The following is a 24,206-nucleotide window of genomic DNA, read 5'->3' as shown; positions in this document are numbered from 1 at the left end:
TCTGAAAAGTCCTGTTAACACTAGAGAAATTGAATTAGTCTTCAAAAACAGACACACACACACACAGACATATGCTGTCACTCACCTGGATCAGACAATTTTCAAGACTAAACCCAATAAATTGTGAAGAAAGATTCTTCACTAGCTTATGCAGACTGTTCCAGTGACTAGAGAAAGACAAAGTTCTTAAGCTCATTTTATAAGGCTGATCTCCCCTTGAAAACAAAACAAAGACAATATGAGAAATGAAAACAGATGAATCTTCCTTAAGAATATTTGTTTATAAAATTCAAAATAAAGCATTAGTATATACAGTCAGCAATTGATATATATTAACAAGATTTAGTAGTTGAGAAAGGAGAAATTATAAAAAATTGGGTGTTAATTTGTACTAGCTTAAATTTAGCAACATTGCTGAAGAAATGGTCACTGAGACTGCCAAGATGGTGTTAGGAGCTCGGTGTCAAAATTGTGGCAGGAGACCTATACCAGCCTCTTGTCACTGAAACCCACTAGGCTCTGCCTTGTAAGTGCTGCAGGTGTCTCCATGGAGCCTCATGCTGTGGGTCACTAATCCAGAAGGGCCTTGAGAATGGGCCTCCTCTACTGTTTTCCACCCTCATTTCAGGGACTGTTTCCCCTGCACAGGCAGAGAATGACCTCCCTGGAGCCTGTGTCTTCGCAGTAGAGTCCCACTTGTAGCCCTGTTTCTGAACAGCCCTGGCTTTTATTGTACCAGGGAAACAGCAAATGAACTAATATAACTAACCCCGTTTTTGTGTAAGGAGCATTTACCCATTCCTGCACCTAGGCTAGGATAATTTTAGAGCACTGAGATAATATGCAAAAACAGCACTCATGGAGTTTTTATAACTAACTCTGGACTTAGAGGGAAAGTAGGTAAACAATTAACTGTGCTTTGTTAAAGATATACAGGTGCACAAGTTACCAATCTCCTCGAACCCTCACCAGCACTCAGATGTCTGCAGTCACTGGTCACCTCTTGATCACAACTCCCTCTTCTTCCCCCTGCCCTTAACATAAAAAGAGCCTGAAATTCGTACCAACTTAAGATGATACTTTAGGATGCTAGTCTACCATCTTCTTGGTTTGCTGGCTCTTCAAATAGACCTGTTTTTCCTCCCACCAACCTTTGTCTCTGCAGTTTAGGCTTCCCAGGGGTGAGCAGCAGAACCACTCATCTATTCCCAAGCCTCTTCTCACTCATTGAGCTGCACTTTATGTCTATACTGGCTTCAGAGACGATCATCTGTCTCTGTCTCTGAGGCTGTAGGAACTGAAGCAGCTTTCATCTAAGAGCCTGACTGGTTGGGCTCAGAGGCCTCCTAGGCGGCATCACTGGTAAGCCAGTATCCCTAAAAAGTAGTTACTATTGGAGGACTGTACCACCACTTGTGTTCACCATAGGACTTGGTCACCTGGACCATCTTTTGGGATCATAACGGGATCAGCAAGTCCCGCTTCTACTCAAACACTGTTTCTTTGATTTACACATACATTGAAATACAACTGTGCCTCGATGATATCTACCACCACTACCCTTCAACCAAGACATCTGTAGGCACTGGGGAGTCCTGAATAAAAAGCACAGCATCAGTTGGCACTGGGATGGGAGCCCATGGGCTTTTTAATTTCCTGCTCTTATTGGCAGTTGGGAGCTAAATTTTCTCACTCTCAGCTGTCTTCGAATCCTGAGCCATGCAGAGGGTTAAACTTTAATAAGGCATTGATTGGACCTTCAGATACCCCATAGATTTAGTTTGCTGGGAACTGATTCAGGTTAACATGCATCAGGGGCTATGATGAATGGACTGACTCTGGATACCTTTGGAGAGCTTAAGAAAGCACTACAGACAGGACTGGGGAGCAACCCACCCAAGCCTTGGCAAAGGACCAAGAGGTGGTGGCGGTAGCAGCAGCACTTACTGATCAAGACCTTTAGGAGAAGTGAGATGGGACACAGGGCCAGGAAAATTTTCTGGGACTGAGATTTCCTTGGAAGTCATCTGGTATCTTTTAAAGGCCGCTGAGGAGACTTAAGAGTCTTTCCAGGCAAGCACTTGGAGTTGTTCCACAGGACTTGGTTTCCCCAAGCCAGTGAGGCTCACAGGGGCAAAGATTCCCAGTTCCTCACCTCTGTGGTTACCTGCAGCACAAGGCTTGGGTGACCAGAAGGAGGAATGGTCACACATTTAGCCTGCGTATTCTAATCATTATTTTTGTTGGGATTTTGTAACTAAATCCCTTTTTTGCTGGAACGAGGGCAATCAAACCTATGTATGGCAGGTTCTAAATAAAATTCTAAAGGAGAAATTCTGAAAAAAACAAAAAAACAAACCTTGAATAATGGCAACATCATGAGACTATTTGTAGCCCCCGGGTGACTACTTTGGATGCTATACAATTACTTGTATATGGATGTCAGGTCAGTTTATTGAACCATTATTTTTAAAATCTTATTTGCTTATTCACAGAGCCTATTTTTCAGAAGTCTTAATAATCACATTTTGCATGCTTACAAATGCTTCCTGGTGTCAGGGTCTGCTCTATGAATTCCACAGGTACAGCTCATTCATTCTTGTAGTAGTCCCAGGAGGAACGGCTTCTTGCTTTCTCCATTTCACTATTAAGCAACTTGCCCAAGGTCATAGAACTATTCACTGGAGGAAGTGAGGTTTAAACCCACATGGCCTGGCTCTGGAGCTTGGTTCTTAACCACTACCTCCACTGGATCTGATTATGTCATCTACTCACAGGATATTTTCCAATTTAAAATGACTGCAAGCAATCCTTAGACACAGTCCCAATTTGCCAGATAATCATGACTATCTTCCCTCCTATTCCTCAGGGGAAGCCATGTGGATCTGGCTTAAATTTCTTAGGAGAGGTGTATCAGTTAGGGTTCCTCTTTGGAAAGCCACAAAAATGAACTCTGGCCAAGATCTTATAAAAGGGGAATTTGTTAGAGGTCTGTGTGGATCAGTTAATAGGAGGGAAACTGGAGAATCAAGCTTAAAAATAGGATGGGAGGAGCCACAAACAGAAACTATGTCTACTGTGGAAGTATAAGTAGAGGAATTTCACAAAATTGAGGGCACTGCTGCTGGAGCAAAACAAACAAACAAAAAAACCCAATTCATCTGAGTCTTCGGAGCCTTGGAAGAATGAATATAAATGGCCAAGTTGGGCATGCGCTTCCTAGGGACTGTACAGAATGGTGAGAGGAAGGTTCTGGGGAAAGGAGCCTCTGGGTACTTCAGAATGGAAGTAGAAAGTATTAGGACTTTGGTAGTGTTTAGCTGTGTTTTACTACTGATATTGCACAGAATGGGGAAGAGGTAAGTATGAATGGGGAAGAGGAGGGAGTGAGCAGGAAGCTGACTTGAAAACTGTTATAAGAGACCAAGTAGGTGGTCATGTAAGATTAAAACTTGGGGTAATAGAAGAAAGAATGAGAGGAAAAATAGGATTTAAGAGGGTGACTTAACAGCAGTTTTCTTTCTCTTTGTCCTCCCCTAGTTGTGGAGTTCTCAACCATCATCTCCTGCCCCCAGTACATTTGGGCAACTCTGGGAATTAGAGGTTGTCTATTCCCATGTCTGAATTCTTGTCTAAAGGCCTTCAGTTGCTGACCTCTCTTCTCAAATTTTCAATCTCGATATCATTTTGCTTCCTAGTATTTTCGATCCAAATCATTTTACTTATGATAGAAACCGAAGCAAGTATGGGTTGTCTTTGTAATGTAAACGTAATTTCGGAAGTAGACCATTCCCCTTGATTATAAGCAAAGTCAAACCTAATATTAGTTTGGATTTATATTACTGTTAATATTATTTACTCTCTGAAAACAGACTAACCCCAATTAACATTGTGAATTGTCTGCCCTGTAATGACCAGATATTCCATTCTATTACATTATTGAAATCATTTGCATGGTAATTATGGTTTAGCCCTATCAGTAATTGGAATTGTTTGCCTTCTGGTAATGTTGTACAATGGTGGCTCATTAATCACATAGAAAACCTTGCCACGTGGCAGAATTAAGAAAGTATAATAATACGCTCCCACTAAACTCATGGTTCTAAACCAGCATTTCAGTTTGTTCCATTACCTTTCCTCTGATGTAGGTTTTTGTTTGTTTAGTTTCTAAACCACTCATGACAGAAAAACAATATAAATTGCAAATGTGAAAATGTGATTGTTCTAGGAAAATTTTATTTAAAAATTCCACAGCACAAATTACCCATCTCATCTTCCTCATCTCTTCAATATTTCTCCTTCTTCCAATCTGATAAATGAAGCAAATATCATGGGCTGCCAAGGGAATTGAGATATTTTTGTGTGTGAGTGTGTGTGTGTGTATAATTTAAGTAAACCAAATGTATAGGAAAAATCTGAGCTTGCATTAGAAACAAAACAAAACAAACAACTGGGGACTTAACCTTTACTTTACAAAAGGATTCTTTTAAGAACTGTCTTTAAATCCCAAAGTGCTCCTGGTGCAGTGAAAATACTATTTCATCTCTAAAATTTATATTTTTTTCAGGAAGTTTAATAGAATAAAATGATCCAAAAATTCATGTACACACACATGTGCATGCAATTAAAATATGGTCATCTCCTTGTGTGATGTGCTGGATCAGTGTCTGACGTGGCAAAGGCGCTCAGAGATGATTTCTTCAATGGTGGTGGCGGGGCATTCTGGCAGGAGGTCACCCCTCAGAGCCACACGTGTGAGTGAGGCAAGTGCTGTCTTTCCTTGACGTCCTATACCTTCCTGGATGCACCCTCCCCTTTCCCATTTTTACGAATTTTTAGGGATGGACCCTTCCCTATTTCCCAGCCAGAGCCCAGAGAGAGGAAACAAGGACAGACCGTCTCTTTGGCTGCTAGTCTACTCACACTTCCACTATATCCCCTTGGGACCAGACGTGGGGAGGGGTTTCTCATTCTTGTCTTTTCCTCTCTCCCAGGACTCCTTCTGGTATCCGCAGTCTAGAGGAGGCAGGGACTGGGCATCTGACACCCCTACATCACATTCTCTTTTTTCTTAATTCAGCTCCATTGTTAAGTCTTAATAATAGAAAGAGTGGATTAGATGTGTTTCAGTTTTTTGATATATGAAATTTGGGCTGACAAGTATTTAATCTGAAATGGCATTGTTTTAAACTGGAAGAGAGTTAGCAAATTTAGATTTTTTCTACTATCTATTGGGTGTAGACAGGAATTAGGTGGAATATTATTTTTTTTCTGCACCTCGGAGTCCAGAGAACAAATTTGCATCTGTCACTACCCAGGTCTAAGGGTTCATCTTGGGCATCTGCAGAAACACTGGGTGAGTGTTTGAATATGGGATCAGATATGACTGTGAACTTGGGGCCCCTTCAATGAGCCCAGCCTTTGGAGGTACACTTTTGGGCCATACTATAGCCTAGTTACTCAAACTAGGGATGCATAATGGAGAGAGAAACCTTTTGGAGTCAAATACCTTCAGTTTTTTTCTTGTCAGATAGGGACAATTATTCCTATCATAATAATTAAATGATATAATATATGTAAGGCACACGGTATGGTACCTGGGATATGGTAAGTTCTCAATACGCATCAGCTGCTATCTTTCATGTTATTAATGGGCCTCAGGGATTTTGCAACATTGTCCACATCAGAGCCATAGTCATGTCATCCTTGAGTAACCCAATTTTTACAGGAAGCCAACAGAAGGCTTTAGAGAGCTGCCAATTTTGGAAAGATGTTTTAGTCAACTAGCGCTGCCATGACAATATACCCCAGACTGGGTGACTTAGACAATAGAAGTTTACTTTCTCATCGTTCTGGAGGCTGGAAGTGCAAGATTAAGGTACCAGAAGGGTTGGTTTCTGGTGAGGCCTCTCTTCCTGGCTTGCCGTCTTCTCACTGTGTCCTCGCATGGTCTTTCTTCTGTGTGTGCTCATGGAGAGAGAGAGAGACCTCTGGTGTTTCTTCCTCTTTTTAAGAGGACACTGGCCCTATCAGGTTAGGGCAACATCCTTATGACCTCATTTAACTTTAATTACCCTATCTTGAAATACAGTCACATTGGAGAATAGGGCTTCAACATATAAATTTTGGGCAAGGGGAACACAATTCAGTCTGGAACATAAGGCCTAATCGGACTTCCAGGTATATTTCCTTCTTGTTCAAAGCAGTGTGAGCTTGGATTTACAGTTAATTGCAGCTTAAATCCTTCTAAGTGATACAACTATCACATCAAAGAGCTTTCACCTGAGGATTCATGGAACTCCCTAAAATTGTATGCAAATTTTTGTATTCATGCCCATTTTCAGAGCTACCAGCAGATTATAAAGTGCACCCCAAAAGAGTAAAAGTCCAATTATTTGAAAGCACTATTTGGGCAAACAAAATGGTCACAGTGGTTAAATTTAACCTTTTGGGCATCCAAATTTTAACCAATGATGTTAACAATTTTTAGAAGTACTTTGAAACCAGGTAAAAATTCCTTAAATAAAAATCACAGAAAGCCTTATTAGTGAACCATTATAGAGTTTCTTTGTCTTAATCTTCTTATATCTTAATCTTGTATCCCACCATCTATCACAGTGTTTGACATATACTCTAGTATATGATCAAAAGTATTTTCTTAATGAATAAATGAATGAAAGAGTAAACATATCAAGTAATTTCATTTATTCCCTATTCCCAATGCTGTTTTTTTTTTCTTTTTTTTTAAGAGTCTCACTCTGTTGCCCAGGCTGGAGTGCAGTGGCGCGATCTTGGCTCACTGCAATCTCCACCTCCCAGGCTCAAGTGATTCCAATGCCTCAGCTTCCTGAGTAGTGGAACTATAAGCGTGTGCTGCCACACCCAGCTAATTTTTGTATTTTTAGTAGAGACAGGGTTTTGCCATGTTTCCCAGGCTAGTCTTGAACTCCTGGCCTCAAGTGATCCACCCGCCATGGCCTCCCAAAGTGCTGGGATTACAGGCATGAGCCACCATGGCCGGCCAGAATAAAGACTTTAAATCAACAACCCACTGCTGTTTTTTGTTTGTTTGTTAGGGATTTCACAAAATAACAACATAACAGTGACAATGTAACTCCTTATACTTACCTGGTACTTTATAGTTAACAAAGCACTTCTGGATAAAGTGTTTCCATCAGGAGAGGTGGTTCCTGCAAGAAAAATTGGCAACATGATACCAGAAGAAATGGAATAAACCATTAAGACTAAGATGTCACTGTAACCTGCAAAGTAGAGAGGTGGCAAGATTCCTGGTCTTTAATGATATCCCTGAGCCATTGAACTTTGCCTGCCCATGGGCTTCTATGATTATTCTCTTCTTATTTAAAGCAGTTCGAAGCTGGGTCCTCAGTTTGGAGCTGTCCCTAAAGTCACCCTAAGTGATGCAACTGTGTCATAATGGAGACTTTAGCTGGGGGGAACTTTTACCTGGGGTGAGTTACTAGAATAAGCAGGGAATGGATAATGCGCAGGTGGAAAGCTAGACTATCTTCAGTACATAGTTGAGAAAGAAGTAGAAATGACATTAAAATTAATATCTTCTGACTCCAACCTGGAGTTCTTTCCACTATCACAGGAGTGGACAAATTTTTACATGAAGTTTAAGACAGTAAATATTTTTGGTTTTGTAGGTCATGGCCTTCTGTCATGACTATTCAATGCTGCTGTTTAGTGGAAGCACCCATGATGGTATGCCAATGAATGGTGTGCTCTAATCCCCACTTAATGGTACTGGTGAGAGACATGGTACTGGTGAGGGACAATGGTGGTACTGGTGAGGTACAATGACCTCAAAACAAAATCAATCTCAGTCCAAATCTGACCCACGTGGGGGCACCTCTCCACCACCAATATGTCACAGAATGTTAGTAGTTACATAAAAAGACATCCTCCACCACCTTCTCCAATGAGTCTCTCTCCTCTCCACTTTCCACCAACCTTAGGAGAGCTAGACTCAAAAGAAGAAAGGGATGGAGGTTCATGTGTCAGGAATTACACACCTCTCCTTCTCCTTTAAGGGGTCTGAGACTGATTAGGAAAGAGTAGCTCACGTCCCCAACTTCTATCGTAATTCTTTATGGCACCCAAACAACCTGAGGTGGGCAGTGTTGAGGAGGGATCAAAGAGAAGATGAGATTTAAATCATGTTTAAGTCTCAAGTTTTAAACTGGTGTGGACTTTTAATAGCAGGATATGTCTGGAAAGTTATAGCACTTGCTCAAGATGTCCCTCAAAGATGTTGATATGGTTTGGTTCTGTGTCCGCACCCAAATCTCATGTGAAATTGTAATTCCTAATGTTGAGGGAGGGACCTGATGGAAAATGATTGGATCATAGGGGCAAATTTCCCCCATGCTGTACTCATGATATTAAGTTCTCATGAAATCTGATTGTTTGAAAATGTGTGGCATTTCTCCCCCACCTCCTGCCACCATGTGAAGAAGGTGCTTACTTCTCCTTCACCTTCTGCCATGATTGTAAGTTTCCCAAGGCCTCTTAGTCATGCTTCCTGTTATGCCTGCAGAACTGTGAGCCAATTAAACCTCTTTTCTTCATAAATTACCCAGTCTCAGGTAGTATCTTTATGGCAGTATGAAGACAAATTAACACAGAAAATTGGTACTGGGAGTGGAGGCACTGCCATAAAGATACCTGAAAAAGTGGAAGTGACTTTGGAACTGGGTAATGGGCAGAGGTTGTAACAGTTTGGAGAGCTCAAAAGAAGACAGGAATATGTGGGAAAGTTTGGAACTTCCTAGAGACTTGTGAAATGGTTTTGACCAAAATGCTGATAATGATATGGATAGTGAAGTCCAGGGTGAGGTGGCCTCAGATGAATATGAGGAACTTATTGGGAACTGGAAAAGTCACTCTTGTTATGTTTTAGCAAAGAGACTGGCAGCATTTTGCCTCTGCCCTAGAAATCTGTGGAAATTTGAACTTGAGAGAGATGATTTAGGGTATTTGGCAGATGAAATTTCTAAGGAGCAAAACATTCAGGAGTTCACTGGGTTTTCTGAACATGTATGCTCATATGCATGAACAAAGAGATTATCTGAACTGTGACTTATATTTAAAAGGGGAGCAGAGCATAAAAGTTTGGAAAATTTGCAGCCCAGCCACGTGGTATAAAATAAAAACTCATTTTCTGGGGAGAAATTCAAGCCTGCTGCAGACATTTGCATAAGTAAAGAGATGCCAAATGTTAATAACCAAAACAATGGGAAAAATATCTTCAGGGTATTTCAGGGACTTTTATGGCAGCCCCTGCCATCACAGGCCTGGAGATCTAGGAGAAAAAAAATAGTTTCATGGGCCAAGCCCAGGGACCTACTGCTCTGTGGAGCCTCTGGATATGGCATCCTGTGTCCCAGCCACTCCAGCCCCAGCCATGGCTAAAAGGGGCCAAGTTACAGGTCAGGCCATTGGTTCAGATGGTGCAAGCCCCAAACCTTGGTGACTTCCACATGCTGTGGGGCCTTTAGGTCCCCAAAAGGCAAGAGGTGAAGCTTGGGAACCTCCACCTAGATTTCAGAGGATGCAGGGAAAAGCCTGGATGTCCAGGCAGAAGTCTGCTGCAGGGGCAGAGCCCTCATAGAGAACCTCTACTAGGCCAGTGCAGAGAGGAAATGTGGGGTTGGAGCTCCCACGTAGAGTCCCCACTGGGGTATTGCCTAGTGGAGCTGTGAGAAGAGGGTCACCATCCTTCAGACCCCAGAATGGTAGATCCACTGAAAGCTTGCAGCATACACTTGGAAATGCCTCAGACACTCAATGCCAGTCCATGAAAGCAGCCACAGAGGCTGTACTCTGCGGAACAACAGGGATGGAGCTGCTTCAGACCTTGGGAGTCCATTCTTTGTGTCAGTGGGGCTTGGATGTGAGACATACAGTCAAAGGAGATTATTTTGGAGCTTTAAGGTTTAATGACTGCCCTGCTGGATTTCAGACCTGCATAGGGCCTGTAGCACCTTTGTTTTGGCCAATTTCTCCCTTTTGGAATGGGAGCATTTACCCAATGCCTGTACTCCTATTGTACTTTGGAAGTAACTAACTTGGTTTTGATTTTACAGGCTTATAGGCAGCAGGGACTTAGTTTGTCTCCGATAAGACTTTGGCCTTGGATTTTTGAGTTAATGCTGGAATGAGTTAAGACTTTGGGGGACTGTTGGGAAGGCATGATTGGTTTTGAAATGTGAGGACATGCAATTTGGGAGGGTCCAGGGGAGGAATGATATGGTTCGGCTCTGTGTCCCCACCCAAATCTCATGTTGAATTGTAATTCCCAATGCTGGGGGGAGGTGATTGGATCATGGGGGCGAATTTCCCCCATGCTCTTCTCATGATAGTGAGTGAGTTCTCATGAGATCTGATGGTTTAAAGTGTATGGCACTTCCCCACAGGAGCCATCATGTAAAGAAGGTGCCTGCTTCCCCTTCACCTTCTGCCATGATTGTAAGTTTCTTGAGGCTCCCCAGTCATGCTTCCCATTAAGCCTGTGCATCCGTGAGTCAATTAAACCTCTTGCTTCACAAATTATCCACTCTCAGGTAGTTCTTTATAGCAGTGTGAAAACAGAATAATAAAGATATCAAAGGAAATTTTAAAGAGTCTATATGAAGGCAATAATTGTAGAAAAGTTAATGTTTCGGGTTTTCATGTTTACATCCCACTGAAACTATATTCCTGGTGTATATTGAGTTGCTGCAAAACCAACTATCATCTGTAGGTGGAGTTGTAATCTTTTTCAGAACCATAACATTTTGAATTGGGAGGAACCTTGGAGAAGCTGAGGGTAAATTGGGGTGCCCTTTGAGTCACCTGAAGAGACTTAAAAATTTGGATTCCTGGAGACCAGAATCTTGGAGATTCCAATTCAGGAGGCCTGCAATGAGTCCAAGTGATAGGGATGACGGGGGATGCAATCCTTCCAGCTCACCTTGGGGCTACTCTGTACAATGTCGACACCAACTCTGCCTGATGAATTTGCAGAGGAGCATTTATCATTTTACTGGAGAAACAGCACTTGCTACTTGTTTCTCTTCATGGGACCAACGATCATTCTAAAAAATTTTGTTTGCCCAATTTTAGGGTCCTATAAGTGGGAGTTACCTCACCTCTTTTGATAAAAACCACAATATTGGTGTTATGGATTATAACAAAAGACCCCAGAGACTAAAGACTGCTTAGGAGTTTTCTTCTCCATTTAGCTCTTTTTAAATACAACTTCAAATTGTTGATCTACATGGTCTCTGCCTTCTACTAGGAGATGGTGTGGGAAAGTAGAGAAAATATTTTTATATCTGTATGTTTAGGGCTTTCTGAGTGAAGAAATCTGGGGCTTGCGATAAAGAACAAGCCTGCAAGTAAGATGGTGATTTAAATCCAGGAGACTTTAACAAGGATTTGAAGAGTTATCTACGTATTTACATTCTGAAGAGGGGAATAAGGCCCTTGGTTGTAAACTCCAGTTTGTCTTACTTACCCTTGGGGATGAGACATTTATTTACATTCAGAAGGGAAAGAAACCAGGAAACTTCCTCTTCCCTTTCCAAAGCGCCCACATATACAATAAGACCAGATTTCCCTCCCTCTCTCTGAAGTGGAGAGGGCAACTTGTACATAGGCTTGCAGATTCATGTTTCTGGGGTTCCTCTCTCGTGATACAAGAAACTCCTTTGTGTAGTCATGTATGGCTCTCATTGTGCCAGTCCTGAAGGGGAAAGAATTGAGGCATGAGGAATGGATGCAGTTATTGCTATAAATAAGTAGTAATTACTGATTTGATCCAGAAACCTCACATTTGCATTCAGGGTAATACAAAGCAATATAGATATTAAAAGTTTATCAGCTGGGAGTCTGAAGAATGTTATGGCTCCAGAGATGGTGTAGATGGTATGGCTCCATTGATGGGGTCAAACAGCTGAGAGCTTGTCTAGACTTGTGGCTGAGCCTCTTCATTGTCAATGGCGTAGTGTCTGATGTAGAAGTGAGGTGGCAGGGCACGGACATCTTCTGATTTCTTTTTCTGTTTCAATCAGGAAAGAAATAAAGGGCCCATGGTGATATCTATTTACTATCTTCCTTTGCTTTTTTGGTATTTAATATTTTGGTGTGTTTATTTGGCCTATGTGCAATACAGGGGTATGCTGATAACTTTTACAGCCAGCTCCCTAGGAAAAAAAGTCCGAATTTGTAGTGTTTGCCAGTATCTATGGTATAAACATTCCCACCATAGTTGATTTTAGGCTACCAACTTGATGTCAACCAGTATGCAAAGTTTCTGAAAATTTAACAGTAGGCTCTTTCAAGCTATGAGCCAACTGTACCGCACCATTGATATATGGCTAAAACAAAGCAAAATAGAACATATGTATCAAAAAGTCAAGCAATATAGGAGAATTTCAAATGACATATGTAGTGGTCTCCCACTCCATTCAGAGTTGGAGTTTAATTCCCCCACTTCTTGTCACTGAAAGTGGACTATATTTAATGACTCCTTGCAAAGAATAACACAGGGACAAGGAAAAACAGTACCTTTGCAGTGGAGAAACCTGGAAAACACCGTTTTAGTCAGGTAATCAAAGTTAATATAGTATAGTGGTATCATGCAAATATAATGTATCACCTAATCTGATATGATGCAATTCACATCGGTAAGGTTTTTGCAAAAAGCCAATAATCCCAGGATAATTGCAAGAAAAACTTCAGACAAACTCAAATTACAGGACATTCTACAGGATTTCTGGCCAGTACTCCTCAAGACTCCCAAGGTCATGACCATCAAGGATAGACTTGAGAAGTAAATTCATTTTTTGAAGTACATTCTTTAAATCAAAGGAACGTTTGTCTACTTTGCATATTATATGGCTTTGTTTTGGGTGTTTTTAGAATGTGTTCATTTTCTATCCATTTAGAAATGTAGACATTAGGGTCAAATTGTATATTTATAAATCTCATTTTACCATCAGATTTATAAAATTAACTTCAGAATTACTGCAAATAAGTTATATCATCCATCTGTGAGATAAATCAATACAAAATAAAATATGTACAAAATTTCTTGGAGGTTTAGCCCCTTCAAGTTCTCAAACTAACAAAAGTACAATGCACACTGATCTTCACTCCGTGACAAGCAAATGCTATTTCATGGAATGTTAATTGTGGTAAGAATGTGGACAGAATGTGGGCTCTAGCCCCTTATTTGACAGAAGAAAACTGAAGCTCAGTGGACCTGCTCAGTGTCAAGTCAAGCCCCTGGGCATTTCGACTCTCATCCCATGGTTCCTTCCAACACATTCAGCTAGTAAAAGTGCATTACAGCATGAGAAATGCGAACTAAAAGAAAATCCTAACTCCCCTCAACTGACTGCATACAGCCCCCCCTTGGCCAAGGGTACCCCAGAGAAACTGTAAAAACTGAGTTCCTGGCCATGATGGGACAAGAAATCAGATACGCCTCATTATACCCTCTTCCTTTTGGGTTTAAACACAACTGATCAGCATTGATGTTAAAATAGGAGATCATAAGACTGACAGAATGGACTCTGTGGCAATATGATCCCAAACTATAAACCTAAGACCATGCCATGCAAGACCTAGGCCCCTACACTTAAGAGACTAAACTATGTTCTTTTTTTTAAAAATGCTTAACATTTTTTTATTTTTTTATTTTAATTTTTATCTATTTACGTATTTTTATTTTTAGTAGAGACGGGGTTTTGCCATGTTGTCCAGGCTGATCTTGAGCTCCTGGGCTCAAGCAATCCCCCCGCCTCGGCCTCCGAAAGTGCTGGGACTACAGGCACGAGCCATCACAGCCGGCCACGAATAAACTATGTTCTAACTGCCTCAGGTTTTTATTTTTCTGTAGAAGTGAAGCAAGCACTGACTTCAAGATAAGCAATATTAAATTTGCAGCTCAACTACCACAAGATACTGACTGGTTCTCCTGTTCCACAAGCCACAACTGTAGCTTTGATTGGACAAGAGACTGATTTCAATCACTTTCTCCTGGTAAGAGTCTACTGATCATGAACTGGTTCTGACCAGTTTACAGGGGCTGCACACTCAAATGCTTTTGTGTCCTGTAAAGACCTGCATAATACACTTAAAGTTAAGTCTCCATCCCATAGCGAACATAGGTTGTATATTTTATTCAGTACACATGAGTTAGGACCACCTTCATGAATATTCATAGCTCCTCCTGTAATCTGTTGAATATGTATACTTGACCAACTTGTTTAGCTTAAATTCCTGTCTCACTCTTCCCTCTCTCCAAGTGCCTGATTCTAGGCTTGGACTGGGGGCTACACTCTTAGTCTGTCAGAATGGTCATGTTACAGGCTGTAATCCTCCATAAGAAATAAAGTGTCCTTTCCAAACTTACAGATCTCATTATTCTTAAGTTGACAGGAAGAACCATAGCAAAGTATTAAGCAAACAATGCTGAAAAGAAAAATGAATATATCTACGGCACTTTAACAAGCATCCTCTTGTTTTCAACAATAATCCATGTCTGGAAAAGAATCATTTATCAGCGTCCTAACTTTTATACAGTTGCTTACTGTTTCTTGAGCAAAAATCTTTAACTTTAAAATATATTTTAAAACTTCGCTTTTGGCTTTAATTACCTACCCATTTGCCTCCATTGTAGGAATTATAAAAACACATATTTTTTTCTTCCCTAAATCAGAAATAGCTGATAAACTAAGGGTTTTCCTGCATACTGGTATCTAGAAAACAACTTCAGGCAAAGGTTGTTTCCAACTAGATATCAAATTCACATGGACTAAGTCTCCTGCCTGTGAAAGAATTTTTTGAAATGCCACAGAAGCAAGAGAGAAGGTGGTGGAGCTGGATTGTGAATAAAAACTGTGAAAAACTCCCAGAGATAAAACAACAGTGGGGTCACAATATAGAGGAAAAATGGCAGCTCAGAATGGAGGAAGGCAGGAACTGCACACGGAGGAAGCTCTTTTGTTGTGTTTGTTTCTCTCTCTCATGTTTTCTGCCAACATAAATCAGAAGAACAGTATCATAAGCTTAGCCTTTGCTATAGACCACAGAGAAATGATACATGCAACTGGGGTGGGAAGAAAATAAAAGCTGAGGACAAACCTCTCCATTCCTCCCTACAGAACAAGGATTAGACAATTAGATTATAAAATTGCAGCACCCAGGGCAGGGGTCCAGGGAGGTACTTAGAAGGCTCTTATGGATTGAATTGTGTCTTTCAAACTATATATTTTTTATAAAGGCATCAACATTTATATGTTGAAGTCTTAAGCCCCAGTACCTAAGAATGTAACCTTATTTGGAAATAGGGTCACTGTAGATGTAATTAGTTAAGATGAAATGATACTGGAATAGGGTGGGCCTTTAATCCCATATGCTGTTGTCTTTATAAGAAGAGGAAATCTGGACACAGACATACACACAGGGAGAATGCCATGTAAATATGAAGGCAGAGACTGGGGTGATACTGCTAGAAGTCTAGAAATGTCAAAGATTGCCAGCTGATATGGTTTGGCTCTGTCCCCACCCAAATCTCATCTTAAATTCCCATGTGTTATGGGAGGGAGTTGTGGGAGGTAATTGAATCATGGGGGCAGGTCTTTCCTGTGCTGTTCTCATGATAGTGAATAAGTCTCAAGAGATCTGATAATTTTTGAAAAGCGGAGTTTCCTTACACAAGCTCTCTTCTCTTGTCTGCCACCATGTGAGACATGCCTTTCACCTTCCACCATGATTGTGAGGCCTCCACAGCCATGTGGAACTGTAAGTCAAATAAACCTCTTTCTTTTGTAAATTGCCCAGTCTCAGGTATGTCTTTATCTGCAGCATGAAAACGGACTAATACAGTAAAATGGTATGAGTAGAGTGGGGTGCTGCTGAAAAGATCCCTGAAAATGTGGAAGTGACTTTGGAAGTGGGTAACAGGCAGAAGTTGGAACAGTTTGGAGGGCTCAGAAGAAGACAGGAAAACGTGGGAAAGTTTGGAACTTCCTAAAGACTTGTTGAATGGCATTGATCAAAATGCTGATAGTGATGTGAACTATGAAGATCAAGCTGAGGTGATCTCAGATGGAGATGATTGATATGAACTATAAGGTCCAAGCTGAGGTGATCTCAGATGGAGATCTTGTTGGAAACTGGAGCAAAGGTGACTCTTGTCATGTTTTAGCAAAGAAACTAGTGGCATTTTGCCCCTGCCCTAGATATTTGTGGAACTTTAGAGAGAGATGATTTAGGGTATCTGGCAGAAGAAATTTCTAAGTGGCAAAGCATTCAAAAGGAGTCTTGGGTGCTGTTAAAGGTATTCAGTATTATAAAGGAAGCAGAGCATAAAAGTTTGGCAAATTTGCATCCTGACAATGTGATAGAGAAGAAAATCCCATTTCCTCAGGAGAAATTCAAGTGAAGCCTGCTATAGAAATTTGCATAAGTAACAAGAAGCCAGATATTAATCCTCAAGACATTAGGGAAAATGTCTCCAGGACATGTCAAAGGTCTTCATGGCAGCTCCTCCCATCACTGGTCTGGAGGCCTAGGAGGAAAAAATGATTTTGTGGGCTAGGCCCAGGGTCTTCATGCTGTGTGCAGCCTAGGAACTTGGTGCCTTGCATCCCAGCTGCTCCAGCCATGACTAAAAGGGGCCAAGGTACAGCTCGGGCCGTGGCTTCAGAGGGTGCAAGCCCCAAGACTTGTCAGTTTCCATGTGGTGTAGATGCACAGAAGCTGAGAATTGAGGTTTGGGAACCTCTGCCTAGTTTTCAGAGGATGTATGAAAACACCTGGATGTCCAGGCAGAGGTTTGCTGCAGAGGGTGGGGCTCTCATGGAGGACCTCTGCTAGTGCAATGTGGAAGGGAAATGTTGGGTCAGAGCCCCCACATAAATTCCTGGTGTGGGGAATTTGGCACTACCTGGTGGAGTTGTGAGAAGAGGGTGACCATCCTCCAGATCCCAGAATGGTAGATACAACGACAGCTTGCACTGTGCACCTGGAAAAGCCACAGACACTCAACGCCAGTCCATGAAAGCAGTGAAGAGGGAGCTTTACCCTGCAAAGCCACAGGGGCGGAGCTGCCTAAGACCATGGGAACCCACCTCTTACATCAGCATGACCTAGATGTGAGACATGGAGTCAAAGGAGATCATGTGGAGCTTTAAGATTTGACTGCTCTGCTGAATTTTGGACTTGCATGGGGCCTGTAGCCCCTTTGTTTTGGCCAATTTCTCCCATTTGGAACAGCTGTATTTACTGAATGCCTGTACCCCCATTGTATCTAGGAAGTAACTAACTTGATTTTGATTTTACAGGCTCATAAGAGGAAGGGACTTGCCTTGTCTTGGATGAAATTTTGGACTATGGACTTTTGAGTTAATGCTGAAATGAGCCAACATTTTGGGGGACTGTTGGGGAGGCATGATTGGTTTTGAAATGTGAGGATATGAGAGGGCCAGGGGCAGAATGATATGGTTTGGCTCTGTGTCCCCACACAAATCTCATCTTAAATTCCCATGTGTTATGGAAGGGACCCTGTGGGAGGTAATTTAATCATGGGAGCAGATCTTTCCTATGCTGTCTTGTAATAGTGAATAAGTCTCATGAGATTTGATGGTTTTAAAAAGGGGAATTTCCCTGCACAAGCTCTTTTTCTCTTATCTGCTGCCATGTAAGACATGCTTTTCACCTTCCACCATGATTGTGAGGCCTCCCCAGTCAGTGTAAGTTCAATAAACCTCTTTCTTATGTAAATTGCTCAGTCTTGGGTATGTCTTTATCAGCAGCATGGAAATGAACTAATACACCAGCAAACCCCCAGAAGCTAGGGGAGAACTGGAAGCAGTTCTTCGTCACATCCCTCAGAAGGAAACAACTCTTCTGACACCTTGGTCTTGGACTTCTAGCCTCCAGAACTATGGGACAATATACTGTTTAAACCATTCTGTTGGTGGTACCTTGTTAAAGCAGTGCTAGCAAAGGTCAGTGTTGCTGGTAAAAGTGGCAAGTGGACAATACTGAGAGAAATAAGTAATCCCAGAGGCCCAACGTCCTGAGGCAGGGTCCTTTCTCCTCAGATTTATGGGAGGGAAACCAGGGACTGAACTTTTGCCTCTCCTGGTAGAGATGATATGGTGAAGCAATTCATATTCCCAGGGGAATATGAGCTCCCAGGGAGAATCATGAGATACTGGCCAACTGAATCAATGTTAAACAAACAACAACAAAACCAAATAGAAATAACCTATACCAGATGCAGCAGAATGAATGGAGCATATTTTTAAAAAATCTAAATAGATATGATAAATATCTCAAAGCAGTAGTCAAGAGAATTTGTAATAAAGGCCAGAACAAGCACTTGCAAAGAATAACCAACTTGAAAATTAGGATGTGAGAAGTCTATAATGCAAACAGTAGAATCTATCAAACCAAAAAAAAAAAAAAAAAAAAAAAGGAGAAGGAATGAAGATAATTAGGGTCTTAGTACTATTTAGAGAAACATAGAGTTAATGCTAAGTTTAAGAGACCCATATAGAAAAATAAACACAAGTATAGGTCTTAGTAATTGAGGGTAAACACTTTAAAAGTAGAATGAATGACTTTCATGCAGAAGACAATTTGATAACAGATATATAAGCAAAAAAAAAATCCTAATTGAATGACATTTTCTGTTAGCACACAAGAAATATTAATGAAAATTAATTAGGTGTTATCCAAATAAATGGTCTAAAGAAGATAATTATATGATTAGTAAATTAAAATATCTGATAAAATTCAACATATATTTATGTTGAAACCTCTTAGCAAATTCAGACTAGCAGGGAATTTCTTAAACTTGATAAAATATCCACACCTAAACCTTAAAGATGATCTTTAATGGTAATATCTTTGATCGTTCTCATTAAGATTAGGAAAATAGAATGTGACCATGTGACCCTTTATTACTGCTACTGTGAACGTGGTTTTGGCTTTGGAGGTCTTGGGCGCTACTATCAGCCAAGAAAAATAAAATTTAAAGACTGGAAGAGATGAGAAGAGTTACATAATTGAAAATGATGTGATAATCTACACAAAACTCAAACCATCATGAACTACAATAAGACATATCAGTAATATTTGCAGAGACTGTATCAAGTGATAATAGTATTTCTCTATACCAGCAATGTCAAACTAGAACATATAATGGAAAATAACATAACATTTACAACAGCAATAAATCTCTAGCATATTTAAGAATTTACTTAACAAGAAAATATAAGAGCTTTACAAATCATAATTTAAAGCTTTATTAAAGGAAATAGACAAAGACTTGAATACATGAAAATGCCATTAGGTTCATGGGTGGAATGACCTAAAATTGTAACAGAGTCAATTCTTTAAAAATTAATTTGGCCTAGCACAGTGGCTCATGCCTGTAGTCCCAGCACTTTGGGAGTCTGAGGTGGGTGGATCATGAGGTCAGGAATTCGAGACCAGCCTGGCCAACATAGTGAAACCCTGTCTCTACCAAAAAAAAAAAAAAAAAAAAATTAGCCAGATGTTGTGGCGGGCGCCTGTAATCTCAGCTACTCAGGAGGCTGAGGCAGGGTAATCACTTGAACCCAGGAGGTGGAGGTTGCAGTGAGCTGAGATCGCACTAGTGCACTCCAGCCTGGGAGACAGTGCGAGACTCCATCTCAAAAAAAAAAAAAAAAAGAAAAAAATATAGTAATTTAGAAATTAATTCAGTTTATAAACTGGCATTATTTTTTAATGAACTTAAGACTTATCTCAAATTTGTGGTTAATACTAAAAGTCCATGAATAGCTAAGTTAATTTTTAAAAAGAAGAGAAAATGAAAGGGAATTTCTTAGCAGATATGAAGATATAGTACAAAACCATGGAAACAAAAACAGTACTATTACAGGAACATTCAACTATCACAATGAAATGGAAAAGGAAATTCAGAAGCAGATCCATATATATCTAGGAATTGATATATGATAGAGGTGGCAAGAAAAGTCAGTGGCTCAAGGACAGATTGTTAAGAAGTTGATATTGGGAAATAGACTCGTATTAAGGAGAAAAATAAAGTGAGATCTTCTTCTCATTCCATAAATAAGGAGAGGAACTTTCTTTTATTTCTTTTATTTTTCAGACAGGGTTTCACTGTCACCCAGACTGGAGTGCAGTGGCACGATCACGGCTCAATGTAGTCTCCACCTTCAGGTTCAAGTGACCCTCTCACCTCACCTTCTGAGTGTCTGGGACCAAGGCATGTGCCACCACGTCTGGCTAATTTTTCTACTTTTTAGTAGAGATGACGTCTCACTCTTTTGCCCAGGCTGGTCAAGGGAGGAACTTTTAGATAATTAGAGACTTCAATGTGAAACATACAGCTACAAGCTGATGAAAAAAATAGGAGAATTTTTAAAATGGGATTAATACCTAGCATATACAAAGTACTCCTGCAAACCAACAAGAAAAATATAGGAAAGCCAACTCTATCGTCAAAGGGCATGAGTAGGGAAGTCATAGAATGAGAAATTTAAATAGCTTAGGAAACAAGTTCAGCATCTCTCATAACCATAGAAATGCCCAACTTAAATGGCAACATGACCCCACAGTACATCTATCAGATTAATGAAAATCATATTTTTGGAGGATACTTAGTTCAACAAGGATGGCAGGGATGGGGAGGGAGAAACAGTAAGCTCACATCTCAGCTGGTGGGAGGTGTGGGAAATGCGATCTAGCCTGTTAGCTGGATCAACACTCTGGGGAAGGGGCTGGCAAGCAATATGGCAGAAACCGGGAAGATAATATTTTTTAAGTTGTAAAATAAACAGATTTTTATTAAAAATATAAACTTATAAAAATAGTTTTTTTTGCACAAAATATCATGCTGAAGGACATAAAATAATTTATATCACTAGACATGAGCACCTCCATGAGCAGCAGAAGTCCATATTTATTCTCTGGGCTATGTGGTTTGGAGAAACGAGGGTATCCTTTGGGTCAGACCCTCTACCTCCAACTTCATTGCTCTTTCTACTGCACCACAGACAACTTGCTTTTGCTGTGAAAACCACTGGTGCCAGGAGACCGAAACCAGCTACAGTTTACTCTTGCTAATGATCAGCCCAGACTGAAAAGCCAGCCACACGGGCGTAAATAAAATAATACTTAAAAAAATTACTTGGGTTGCCATCCCAATGTTGATGGAAAGGTTTCAAAGATTGGCTCTATTAGAGCAAACTGCTGATTCATCTTTGTCTCTCTACTGTTAACTGAGTTTCTAACATTCAGGGACATCCTAATCACTCTCACAGAAAGAAAAGACAAACTCCTTGATTTCAAAATCATGGGAATACATTTTTTTGGAGAGAGTGACCTCAGCTTCTTTTCCTTTTCTGAGGGTCCTATTATTCAAGAAACATATTTTGACCCCAGTTGTGTGCTAGGAAATGTGCAAAGTGCATTACATACCTTGACTTACTGAATCTTCCCACAGACCCCACATATAGGAGCCATCGGATCCCTGTGTACAGATGAAGAACCGAGTCTTGGAAAGCTTCACTACCTTGCTCATAGTCACACATTAAGGTCTAAAGTGAGAAATTAAACCAAGTCTTCCAACCTCAAAGACTTTAAAGGAAAAGCTACAAGTTATAAGGTAAGCCCCTCTCTTGTTATGATAGAAGCTGCAAAATGAAACCAGACATGTTTTCTTTGCTTAAGAACCTATCTACTCAGGCAGTTATAAACAGTAGAAAGTCTGAAATATTTAATGTGAAAACTTAAAAAATAGTCTAAGAGATCACTAAGGGAAAGTTTAATTCTCTCTGATTAGGGATTGGCTTCCCAGAGATGGTAGCAACATGAGCTGGGGCTTGGAGAGTGAACAGAGTTTGAACGTGGCCAGAGGCGTTCTTTGAGAGACAGCAACATGGCTACAGGGTTCGCCGTAGGGAAGGGCAGGATGTTTACATCGGAAATAGTGGGGGTGGATGGAAACAAAGGACTGAATATAGAAAAGAACCTGGGCATCTGAGACACCTCTTCATAGGTGTGATAGTTACGAGTCTAGGATTCCATAACATCACTGAAGGAAGTACTGTCAAGCAAAAGTTCTAAACATGGAACCAGGAGCTTTGTGAACCCCTGAAATTGTTGGCCGAAATGTGTGAGCATGTATGTGAGTGCAGGTGTGTGTGAGTGTGTAAGAGTGTGTGTTCTGTGTGTGTCAGAGTGTGTGTGCCAGGAGGGGCACCGTCATCTGAGTGTCTTTTTCTGGAAAGAATGTCCATGGACCATGGGTAACCATTGGTTCTCTACGAGTTACAAAATCTATGAAAAGGAGCATAACCACTACATCTAGAAAGAGAAGGCAAAGAACATACCTTAGGAGTTACATAGATAAAGTAGATTTGGTGAAGGCTAGAAGAAAACGACCAGAGAGAACCATGAACATCTATTATTACAGAGGGCAAAAAGAAGCTATTTAAAGCATGGAATGACTGGCCAACTATGCCTAAGTAGGATAAGATATCAATAAACATATGAGTTCTACCAGGTGTGATCATCTATGCTCTCTTGCGTTGCCTGGAAATCATTTGCAGACTTTAGTGGATGCTTTACATGATTAGGAGCAAACAAATGCAATCACAACTGAAAACGAAGCCCTGTTTAAAAATGATCCACAAGATGGCACTGTGGGCCAATGAGAATATTCATCTGGTTTTTCACAGTGAAATATGTGTATCTTTCATTCGTTTTTCTTTATCTTTTGCTAATATACCGCAGCCTGATCCCATACATTATTTGTCTATTAAAAACCCTGGCATTTGAAAAGAATATTCCTAATTTTAATGATTCCTGCTTACTCTTTATATAATCCTCAGTAGACTTTGGAAAACCTTCATTTAAATTCTGTTTTTAATACAGGAAGTTGGATCTTATTTCTAATATACTGAAAACCCTTAGAAGGGCTGTGTGTAGTCATTGCTGGAATTTATTGGTCCTTGGGGAGCTTTGAGATTGGGAAAGACAGGAGGGAAATAAAGGGACAAGAGAGAGAAGTGCTCTATGTTTGATCAGAAAAGCAAAGAACATAAGCTTCAGCCGTGATTAGCCCGGCAAGAAAATAAAGCGGCCAGGAAATCCACATAGGTGTAATGTTGCTTCCAAGAAGAAGAATCTCAGTCTGGGGTGTGTGTGAGCTAGGGCTTTCACTTTGAAACATGCAGTATTTATTTGTTATTATTATTATGCAGAAGGAACAACAAATGACTTAAATTAGGCACCAAGACACAGGAGTTAAAATGTGTCCTTTCGTCAAAGAAAATCATAATGCAATCTTACTCGTATATGGCATGTAACTATATATATATTACAAAGAGCTTTTATACTTTCATCATCTTGCTTGATTCTCAAAACCACCCTGTGGGTGGGAAATGTCACCAACCCCACTTCACATATCAGGACCCTGAGACCTTGGAGATGTTCAGAGACTTGTTCAAGGACACACAAGCAGAAAAAGCTGGCAGGGAATCTAAATCTTCAATTTTCTTCTCTGCAAAATGGGGTTAATGATGCCTACTGTCGCAGAAGTGTGTTAAACATAACCACATAGTAAAAGTCTAGACAGAGAATCAGTAAATGTTAGCTAGTTTCATTATTCATAAAAAGAACATTACAATGTCTATTTCCAATGATATATATTTTAAAGATCTTTATTTGCAACAATAGAAACCACTTATCTTGCTAACTTAACTTGCTAACAATCTGCTAAATTACCTTCCATATTTCCTCCACGTGCCCATTGTTCATGGGCAATAAAAAAGGAATTTACTGGAAGGACACAGAAGAGCTTCAGAATCACAAGAAAAGCAGAATAATGTGACTTTGGAAAATACAGGACACAGGAGAGAGGCTGGCTAACCCAGCTCCGAGCACATGTATACGCCATAGCAAGGGGAGGCAAGGATCCTTAGCTGATAGTCAGCTGAGGGCACGAGTTCCCTCAAAGGGAAATTGGGATGCTATTTTAGAAGAAGAAGAAATAAGTGCATGGCAGGAAAAAAACATGAAATGCTACTGCACAAAGTATTTCTAGAATGAAGAAGACCTTAACATCACTTTACGTAAGGCTGATGACAATGACCGATATTTATTTA

The 24,206-nt window shown here is 40.5% G+C and overlaps 1 long non-coding RNA gene across 1 annotated transcript in view; it reads left to right on the top strand.

Moving 5' to 3' along the window:
• LOC110740423 overlaps positions 1-24,206 on the top strand; it is a 50,399-nt gene that overhangs the window by 4,733 nt on the left and 21,460 nt on the right. Inside the window, exon 2 of the long non-coding RNA XR_002521961.2 lies at positions 21,542-21,703. This is a non-coding gene — a long non-coding RNA (uncharacterized LOC110740423). The remainder of the gene's footprint in view (positions 1-21,541; positions 21,704-24,206) is intronic.

This window comes from Papio anubis, chromosome 3 (assembly GCF_008728515.1).
Source record: "Papio anubis isolate 15944 chromosome 3, Panubis1.0, whole genome shotgun sequence".
Lineage (NCBI taxonomy): Eukaryota > Metazoa > Chordata > Mammalia > Primates > Cercopithecidae > Papio > Papio anubis.
This window is presented reverse-complemented; position numbering and strand designations above follow the sequence as displayed.